This window comes from Mya arenaria, chromosome 12, assembly GCF_026914265.1.
Source record: "Mya arenaria isolate MELC-2E11 chromosome 12, ASM2691426v1".
In the NCBI taxonomy this organism is placed as follows: Eukaryota; Metazoa; Mollusca; class Bivalvia; order Myida; family Myidae; genus Mya; species Mya arenaria.
This window is the reverse complement of record NC_069133.1, coordinates 14,393,363-14,404,892: the sequence shown is the minus strand read 5'-3', so window position 1 is coordinate 14,404,892 and position 11,530 is coordinate 14,393,363. Positions and strand designations below refer to the sequence as shown.

The 11,530-nt window shown below is 32.4% G+C and overlaps 1 long non-coding RNA gene across 2 annotated transcripts; it reads right to left on the bottom strand.

The window, feature by feature from the left end:
- Positions 1-6,215: 6,215 nt before the first annotated feature.
- On the bottom strand, positions 6,216-7,164 carry LOC128211067 (uncharacterized). Of its 2 annotated transcripts, none has more exons than XR_008257198.1 (3): positions 7,041-7,164; positions 6,633-6,731; positions 6,216-6,256 (listed from the first exon to the last, which is right to left on the bottom strand). It is a non-coding gene; the product is annotated as an uncharacterized LOC128211067 (long non-coding RNA). The 2 variants fall into 2 exon arrangements; XR_008257199.1 differs by having other exon boundaries at positions 6,228-6,256; positions 6,633-6,718; positions 7,041-7,146.
- Positions 7,165-11,530: the final 4,366 nt, after the last annotated feature.

Here is an 11,530-nt window from a genome sequence, read left to right as displayed (position 1 = left end):
CGCATATCTTCAAATCGTATGGCTGTCATCCAGTTTGCATTTTTGATGTGTATTTTCAAACTTTTTTTAGAGATTATTCAGCATCACATATCACAGAGTGATATGCTTCTCTCCTATGTGTTTTCTTCCATATGACGCTTTAATGTTTCGGGACAACTCAGCCCTTCTGATCTAATACATGTATGGCTTCTCGTCTGCGTGCATATCCATTTGAATCTGAAAATTATATATATGTTTGTTTTGACAGTAATTTATATAAAGTCCTGTCAAATAAATAATTTTGAATACATCAGTGTAGTCTTATTCTCGTACGTACAATATATCTGAAAATACTAAAATGATGATACTTGAATTCTTTTTATGAAATGATGTTTTTACAGAAATGAGAATGAAGCTATAAAAACATAAAATATTTTACGCCATCGCGGTTAAGGTAAGTGCATTTTACGTATTAAATTGTATTGACAATCAATAACATCAAATTGTTTTAATTTACATTGTGCATCAAGTGAAATATTTTGTATAAGGTGTAGTTGTACCAAATATATTTTTGAGAACACCTCTTGTTGGTACTCGTTGGACAAACCGATACATACAACAATATTGTCACACCATTTCATGTCGTGTCCGTATGGGGACCCATATATCTAACACAAAGAAACTGCCGCCCTCTATTATACCTTTAAAGTCTTTATACAGCGTACAGATTGTACAGCTATGAATACATGCCAATACGTAATACGCTTCTATCATTGTTTAGCCGTTGAATATTTCCTGAAATTTTATGAAAAATGTCAAGGTGAGCAACGGAATTCACGGCGATGTTTTTATCAAAACGTTTTGAGAAAATTCACTTGAAACGTCACAAACATGCAAATATTTGTATAAGTGAGGTAGCAATTACTACAAAAAAGCAATGGTCATTGCCTTCGTATCAAATGTACTTGAATGTTTTAATTTCTTTTCAGATATTATAATTGAAATCGCATAAATGCGAAATCGGGAAAGTCTTAAAGCAATCTCACATACTGACCGTTTTGACAAGCTTTTTTGTAATTTTACCATGGAATGAGCCACATATTTCGTGAATGTCTGCAAACTACTCATAAAGGACTGCTGACAAAATCATTTTAATACGAACTTATTTTTACTTTAAATGTGCAAATATCAAACGAATAATACAAATATGCATTAAAAGATAGAATAAATTCATGCAAGTTCAGATGGTTTTTTTTAAATATAAGCACCCACATAATTTAAATGTGAATTCAAAAATAAATTGAATATAGAAAAAACAATAGTTTATAACACGATCAGAAAAATCACTTACGGATTATGATGTGTTAGAAAAATCACTTACGGATTATGATGTGTCAGTAATTTCACCTACGGATTATGATGTGTCAGCAAAATCACATACGAATTATGGTGTGTCATCACAAATGAATTTGACATGAACATAATAATCACTTAAATATTAAAGACAATTCAGAGGAGTCTTATGATATGGAACAAAGGTCGTATACGACTTGAAAACTTTAATTAATGGATGACATACAGCTGGTATTTCAATAATAATGTACCTTGTGAAAGACAATCTATCCTCAATGAAACACAACTTTTCTTTGCCACAGTCAGTATGACCTAGCATCAATCATTTAACTGTTTATTTAAAACTACAGACACAAGTCTAGTTGTTATTTATAACTACATATACTTAAACCTTCTCATTTAAGGAAGTCATTATATTTTCGCAACAATGATTCGCAAGTCAGATTTATATCTTAATTGCTCTTCAAGTAATATCGATTATTATCCAATTATTTTCTTATGTATTGATAAATATGACATGTCCGTTATCTGAACGGTATTTCCGGACTCTTCTTATCTGTCCATCATTTTTTACCAATATAATTATTATCATACGGCGGAGATCCAAATTTTGACGTCCTGTCTGTGAAGTCGTTTAACTTAAGTTCTTAACAACAATGCGTGTTACTTACTGAAAGCCGATATTCAATTTCTTTTGCTGAAACTCAGATTATAATTTACATACAAATATGCATAACAGTGATCATAAAGGCATCTATTGTACATGGTGATAATTATTCAGAGTGTAAGGATTGAAAAGCATGTATCACTGTAGAAAAAGATTAGATTTAATTTCAATATATGACGTGTTTAAAGGGCCATTATTTGCGAAATAAAGTTATTTAAATTAGTCATTTAAGTACGTTGTGTGCTAACATGCAAAACCTTAACCAGAATTTATAAGTCGCATCAAAAAGGGGCACACATTAGAAAACATGCAAGAGTTATCTTTCTTGATTAATTAGGAAGGTGGAATGGGTGGGTTCTTTGTATAAAATTTCAATACAATACACGATGTTTTTCCTGGGATATTGACTTAAAAGTGATTAAACGCAAAACCTTAACCAGAATTCTTATGTCGAATGAAAAGGGTCATAATATCAATTAAATGCAAACTACAGTTATCTTTCTTGGTTATTTAAGTAGTTTGGATGGTCGAGTACTATTTGTATTAAGTCTCATTGCAAGTCATCAATAAGTTTCTGAGTTATAACAAATGTGTGCTTACATGCAAACCTTAACCATAATAAGTCAAATAATAAAAGCAAATTATTTGCGTTATATTAAAAAGTGTTATTTATCTTCATTTATTAGATTGTTGGTTATACATTACCAAAGTTTCAATGCAAAACATGATGTATATCCTGAGATATTGACTTAAATGCGGTTACATGCAAAATCTTAACCGGAATTTCTAGAGCAATTATTTTGCATTCAATGCAAAATTAAGTTATCTTACATAGTTAAAAAAGTAGGTTGGATGGTTGTGTACCATAGTTTAAAGTCTCAATGCAATACACCAAGTAGGTGCTGAGATATAAACCTATGTTCGTTTACATGAAAAACCTTTACCAGAATTTCTAAGTATAATAATAAAGTGCAATTATCTGCATGAAGTGCATACCAGAGTTATCTAACATGTTTAAGTAGGATGAATGGTTGATTAACATTGGGTAAAGTCTCAATGCAATATATTACGTAGTTGCTGAAATATCAACCTATGTGTGCTTTCATGCAAAACTTAACCTGAATTTCTAAATAAAAATAATGATGGCCTATATTCTATATTTTAGCCCTTAGTATAGGCTATACATTTGATTTACATCCTAGAAAAAATAGTGTTATACATGTAACATAGTCTGAACAAAAGAGCGTACAAACAGGCGATTGGATGGGCACGCATTATACATGTGACATATGTCTGATTTTAGTGAAAAAAGTGTCAGTCGATAATAGTGAAACCGAGGAATGCACTGGTTATGGAGCCAATTTAGATCCTGTATGAACTAACACCGACTAGAGAAATTTACTTTTTTCATAAGCCAGTTTACAGGCAATGAAATTCGAATACAAACAAATATTTTGAGTGGCTCAAAACTGTATGGTTACAATCGGTACGTTTCTGTCATTACCTAAGGAAAGGGGATGTAATATACTAATTTTAAATACAATTAGCTAAGTGATAAACATATGTACTAGAATATACAATGTATGAACATTGTATGCTTTGATTTCGCAAGTTTATTTGTTGTGATAAGTCAGTTAAGTGAAACCCAATTTTAAATGAGCAGATTTGTTTTTATTTGTAGAACGTTAATAAAAGCAGCGTCTTTTAGTCACATTTTATGTTCCAAGTATTGGTTTATAATTATCTAATCCCCTCGGCTCATCACTTATTATATAATTTTTAAGATATTTCGGCTTGCTTCTAATATCACATTCACGTTGCAATCTTATGAACGTATTGAAATAAAGTGGTATTTTCGTTTGCATTGTTTGAAACCGTATAACATCCAACGTCCCATTTTGTAAACCCCGGCGCAATAATTGATAATAATCAATTAGAATGTCATGTCAAAAAGTAGATTTGATCAGTAGGCCAGTGGCCAGCCAATCTCATTAAAATCATATCGTGACGTTCACTTCATTTCATTACGTTATATACGATCTGAGGACATGACGTTAGAGGTCACCTCAAGTTAACCTTTATAAATTGCATATTGATAAGCATGTGCACGAAATCATATCCAATGATAACGTTTGTAACGTAGCAGGTTTGGTTGAAACTTTAAATGGCGTCGCTGGTGACGATGCTGACCCGGGATCTCTCTGCCCGCTTTAACAATTTCTTTCCGAAAATCAGTGACTGTTAGCCTTTGATAAATTAACGAAGCGTGAAATAAATAAAAAGGTCAAGGATGACAGTTCAACTGAATCGGAAAACGACAATATAAACTTAACTGGATTAAAAAAAAGTTATATAATGCTTTTAAACGAGAGTATATCGTGTAAATGGATAAATAACATTATTAATTATACCCATAGATGATACACCACTACAAACCTGATGTGATGTTTTGAATTTGACAATGTAATACAAATTCGCGAGCACGAGCAACATCATCGTCTAGATTCCTGGATCTGAACTTCGTTCTCAGACGTTAATCACGGTGATTGACCAGTTAAATGCTGAAAGTTAGTCATTATTTGCACATATCTATGCTTACAAGTGTTCATATTGATACATTGTTAATGTTATATGTAAACACCTAAGTATAGCATGTGTAAACTATCATCTATGCTAATCATGTTGCACAGTAAATGTTACTGTAAGCCAGGTAAGTTTTAACTTGACTTGTATTTAATTGTATAAAGCTCAGTCGTGTTTTTTCGTTATTTTTACGAGGGAAACCCCTGTGATATAAACTGTTTTTAATGCATTGCAGCTGCAATATTTTGGAACTTAGAAGAGTGAGGTTCATTTAATAAATAATAAGATTTTTTTATATTATCTTTTGTTAGGAGAAGGATGTATCATCAAACAGGTTTTAAGATAATATGAAAACCCCAGGAGGCTGGGACACTCTGCATTGGAATAAAAAATTCTTTTTTTCAGAGAATGCCCAAAAATATTTTGATTTAAGAGTAAAGACTGAATCAGGTGAATAATATGAATATTTTGTGGGGTATTTGATTTAAGATATACTTAGAAAAGTGAATTAGGGTGTTATTGTTTATGATTATCATTCTAAATATTAATAATTACATTGGACACAATTGGTTTCGCCTTTGCCAACCCGACATCAGGTTTTGATATTTGGGAAGTGTTTCGGCTGATAAAATGGAAGATTTTAAAATCTACTTCATCATCATATTCACTATATTTCAGTAATCACATCATTCGAGCGGAGTTTTCTCGCGATATTGATAAAATACTGAGCGCGCATAGCAGTCGGAAAAGCTTTTTACAAAAAACAACAACCTTCTTTTGTTACAAAAAACAACAACCTTCTTTTGTACACATCTGATAAACTGGTTAAAAGCAGTCAACAGTTGGGTGTTAAGATGCTTTCACCACCTAAACTTTTTGTACTAAAGTAATTGAGGCATTATATTTCACTTCAGAGAAATTTCTATCGTATTTCGATTTCTTTTATAGTTTATACATGTAATGGAACAATCTGTAAAGAAAACATAGCTTCTCTTTCAGCCAAAATAGAGGGAGGATGAAGTGACTTAATTATTCTCAAACGTCTGTATCTAACTCGGTGATTTGATTAATTATAATTCAAATATACAGGGAAAAAAATGAGATCATCGTATTCTGGAAGCAGTTTATTAAATAAAATAGATACCCGATATACGTAGACTTAGTGTTCAAAACTATATTTTGTCCATTGGGATGGCAGTACTTTTCAAATCTGGTATACATTTATTAAGGTAAATCAGCATTCAGTAGTTATTGATTTAATGAAGTGAATCAGTACGTTTGAACAGAAGCTGGGTCAGTTGACAAAATATCATCTCAAACACTAAGCTGCTAAATGGTGTGTCTGTCATTCACATTAAGACATTTTATTTTGGCAAATTCAAACTAATAAACTTTAACCATAACATAAACATAACATAAAGAGACACATTTAATACAAAAATTAACAAATAAAATAGTTAATGATTGGTAACAAACTGTATTCATGTGCAGTATATATAGCTAATGAAGTGAATGTCACTGATCTGTATAAATGATCAAATTCATCATAGCTGATCATGTTTAATGTGAAATATTTTGACTCCTGTTTTCTTTTTTCTTAACATATTTGTTTACATAATGGTTGCTGTTATGAGGCAGCCAGAGTCCCAGTTGTTCTGCACTTCCATAGTGTACCTTAATAATGAATTGAAAGAATAGTTGAATAAATAAATTCTTGATAAATGCTTAGCTACAACAATGTTGTGTTTTGGATTCTAAGTAATAAAAAATGTTAAGTCATCTAATATGATTTACTTTAAATTTCTTCACTGATTTCTCTCTTTGACAGAGTGAAAGAATAATACTTCACAAGTATATTTCCAGACTTGCAATGTAATATCATTCAAATTTTTACAAAAAAGTTTTTTTATCTTTACACAAATATTGCAAACACATGGAATCCAAAGATGCTTTAATCATTAACTTCAAGTAGTATTATATCTACCTATTTTCTATTCCTTAAATAAAATAAAAACAGTTTGATGAACATTTTAACTGAATATGTATTCACCTGTTCTGTTTGTGTCTAAGGATTACCATATGGATATGGTTAATACAGGAACACCTTCTTCTCAGACTTTCAGACAGCTGGACTTCCTGAATTGTTCAACTAAAAGCAATAAGTTGTCAAAAAACACACACATTCATTTCCATTCATGTCAATGTAACATTAGTTAGTAACTTATTCTGCACACAAGAACATGTACATAAAAAATGTATTCTTTAAATAGGCAGTGAAATTATAATTACTTGTTTTAATATTAGTGTAGGTCTATTTTTTAAGAATGTATTATTGTGGACAAGTACATCAGTAACATTCATCCATGGGACAAGATTAAATACACTTGGAGAGTACTGTATTGCATTTATTAAAATACAAATACAATGAACAGTTACACACAGGTTAAGCAGCACTTACCATCCATGATACCTGATACAGTAACTGCTAAGATATACGTCTGTTCTGTCTGGTTCTGTATGTTGTAACCCACAGTTTTTCTCTAGCCAGCCAATCAGGGCACTGCTTGCAGCACCCTCTCATTCTGTGATCACGTTGTAGTCATGTGATCACAACAACTGCTAAAACAATCTAAACATTATAAAAATATTCAAATGTTAACTCAGCCAGGGAAGATAGCTCAGATCATATTTGTTTCAAACTCTATGAAATGACAGTGTACAAGCTTCAATCTTTAAAATTAATCTACAACTGCTAGTACATACCAATAAACTCTGCTTGTATCCTGGATGGGGGTCATTTGGTTTTAAATCCTTTATGATATCTGTATTGTAGGATATCCGGTTGGGGAAGAGAACTAAAAGACTCATATTTAAACTGTAAAAAAATAAAATTACATGGTTATTAATAAAATTCAGCTCATTTATTCAATAGTATTCATCTATGACTGTCATAAATTATTATCATCTACATTATTATTACAATATATTGGCGAAATAAACACTTGGTCTCCGCCAGGGCCTGGTTCACACATCAACTATGATGATCTACAATAATTTACAATATTAAAGTAAACTGCGAGGTTAAGTATGCCGGGGTGAGGCTCGAACCAACGACCGCCGGAACGCTAGCACGACGCTCTACACAACTGAGCTAACCGGGCGGCTGGTTCTTACCCACACACAATACGATTTTGTATTTACGTTTCATAATCCGGTGTTTTTATCAAACTGTTCATTCTAATAATTCTTTCCAAGCAGGCTTTACAGAGTATCTAATGCTGCAGCAGAGTCATAACATTTGTACATACGAAATGAATAAATAATGTAATATTTTTGGTGAAAATGAAAGTGTCAGTCAACTGGACATACAGCAAGTTCATAACTTTTCATGGACATCAGAATAACCCGTTAATATTATGGTATTAAAATATTCATATTAAATATTTTAATCACGCTTATGTATCCGCATCGTTTATAATAGGTCAATAGTTCGTAATATTATGATCATATTGGAATTGTTTTACTAACAAACAAGTTCAATTTTCTAAGACGCCATTTTGTTTTTTGGTAGTGTTAACTACGAGAATAGTTCAGTAATCAATGACACTTAAAAACAGTTAAAAGAACATACAGGATGGAAAGGAATATTTATTATAAACTTAATCCAATAGCAATCGGTTTACATCTACAAGTGACGGATGCCGGTGTTTACCTCGTAAATAAACGGCTATTGCAGCATCTTAAAATGGTGTCATTTTAATGGCATTTGGTATACAGAGAGAAAAGTAGTTTTGGAAGGAACCCTGAAAGTTTCATCAAAACGACACCATTCTGAGCATACGAATTTGCTATTTTTTTGTAAAATTGCCATATACTCACAGCTTAATTCGGCCATGACGTTTGGAGAAAACGTCAGCTTCGTGTCTGCCTTCGACGTAACGAGCAATTTCATTGGCTAGTGGAGAGGTCAATCTGAGGTGACCCCTTACGCGAAGTCCTCAGATCCACATAGCGTAACGTCGTGAAGCGTGTATTTGGGATCTGATTATAATGAGATTGGTGGCCAGCAATCTAAAAACAAACAACTGCGTTGTACACTCTTTGTAACCTATATTCACTAAACGCGATGACCCTTAGAACTATATACAATAGCGTTGTTATACCAAAATGACTATTTGGCAATGAGTTACTGACAAGCGATATCGTCAAACTGAAGATATCTCACATGTTCTGTGTTAAATTTATACAATTCTTTAAGCATACAGTAAGCACGGACATTGCGCCATGTGCAATTGATATTACATCAGTGCAGCCTTGTACAGACATAAGGCAATTACATTTCCTATGACAGCTATACCGCTTACCAAACGCATATCTCGCTAAAGCAGTTTAACCATAGGCTGGTGAGATTCATTAATTATGACTAACACAGCCTTGGATTCATACCTGAAATATATAGACAGAAGTATAATCTCATAAATTATATTAGTGATTATATATACTATGGTACATTCCCGTCGAAATCATGTTGGAAGACCATATTGAACAAACACGATGAAAAACGGTGACAGTTGATGTCCTTGTGCTCACGTAAGGACATCGGAGAGTTAATGTCGAAAATTTTATGTGACAATAAACCATTTTTGTGGAATCCCAATATATGTACTCCAAAATGAATTATATAAGTGTGAATGTTGTTTAAATAGTTCTTTAATTGTATACTGACATGTTATAAACTTGTATGTTGTACATTTATAAACTTTAGTTTTGCTCTTCATAGCATTATGGAGGAAATAAAAGTATATATAAATAATGAAACTAAATTAATGTTTAATGTTTAAAAGCTTTAACAAACATCACTTACTACGTCTATGACACAATCAGTATAATTTTCTCGGCCGTACACTTATTTCTAGTATACAGCTATGCACAGTCCAGAAAAATACTATACCCAGTCCATACAATATGATGCAATGTTTATTTGTTGGATAAAACATCTGACGATTATAATAAATAATAATTATCATTTAAAATTAACAATTAGCAGAAATATCAGCTATTTTCGGTGAACGATGATCCACCGTGTCTGTAAAGTAAGTTTAAATCCTTCAACAACATAAATAAGTAGACTGTGTCTCGTTTTATCGATCGCGCTTTCACTTTAATTAAAAGATAAAAACAGTTGTAACCCGTCATTTTCGTTTATTTACGTAATCATTATATAAATTCCATGCTAGTTTAAAAATAATAAAGACAGTATATATATATTATAAACAATCCATCTGCTTTGATATCAAGTTACCTTAATATTTATAACAGTGATACAAATGTCTACCAAAGTAATACAAACTTGTAGTGCATATTAACAAATGAATAGAAGTTTTGATACATTTAATAATTGTTAGCCATTTAGGTCAAATCGATGACTTTTTTTGGCTAGTTGGTTTCATATCTAGCCAGTTTTATTTTATGCAATGAACAAAGTGCTCAAAAAAGTTAAAATTTTAGCACTGTCATCCGCACGTGTTTCACGCTTAGATGGCTTATTTTATATGTGTACTCGAACATGGGTCAGTAAATTACTTTTGCAAGAAAAAACAGCATTACATGTGTCACACTTGTATAGCGTTTCTCCTGCGTGTACATGTATTTGTTTATGGTTTCGCAGAGAACTTTTATGACCGTAAGAGGCATCACATATCTCACACTTATATGGCTTCTCTCCTGTGTGTATTCTTGTATGTGTTTGCAAATGATGTTTTCGAGAGAAAGCAGCACTACAAATCTCACACTTATATGGCTTCTCTCCTGTGTGTATTCTTATGTGTGCCTGTAAAGAATTTTTATGAGAGAACGCAGCTTCACATGTCTCACACTTGTATGGTTTCTCTCCGGTGTGTACTCGTAAGTGTCTCTGTAAATCATATTTCTGTGAAAAAACAACATCGCATGTCTCACACTTGAATGGCTTCTCCCCTGTGTGTATTCGCGTATGCTTATGTAAAGCAGTTTTATGACAGAAAGCAGCATCACATATCTCACACTTATATGGCTTCTCACCTGTGTGTATTCTCAGATGTGTTTGTAAATGGTGTTTCCGAGCAAAATCAGCACCACAAGTGTCACACTTAAAAGGCTTCTCTCCTTTGTGTATTCTGCTATGAGCATGTAAGGAACTTTTATGAGAAAAAGCAGTATCACATATCCCACATGAGTATGGCTTCCCTCCTGAATGAATTTTCGTATCGCGTCTTATATCACATTCCCGAGACAGTTCGGCTTCACACACCTCAAAGGTGTCTGCCTCCACTCCTTTGGTCATATCCATGTGAATCTGAAATTACAATATATGTATGTTATTCTCTTTATTGCCAGCTGTGTTAATAGTATTAACTTAATACGATTCAACTCTATTATTTTGAGAAAAAAAAATCGTACATGGATACAGTTTTGAAAAAAAATTTTTTTTTTTTTTTAAAAAGATGGTGAAACAGCAGTTACTTTCATTTTTGGCTTGACCAAATTTCTTCTTATAATTATTCTATAAAATCCGATTAGACTTTGGCGGAAATGTATTTTTACAACTTGTTCTTGTGCACGGTACTAGTGGTTGGCTTATATGCGGGCGTGTTTAGTAAAAAAAGTTCATATTGGAAATAGAACACCCATCCACTCATCGAATTACTATACCATAATATATCACGACAGAACGTTTTAAAAAGTTTTAGATGCAGACGGATATGGATACGAGTTAAGCTGCACTCTCACAGATTTGCCATTTTTACAACGTTTTTATTTTTTGTCTTGGAAAGAGCAAATTTTTGCGTTAATATCTGCAAACCAATGATATAAGATTGCTGATGAAAAATCAGATCGCAGGTTTGATATTTCCGTTCGAAAAATAATGTTTTATGGCTTAAACCGTTACTAACGGTTTAAAAAAAATGC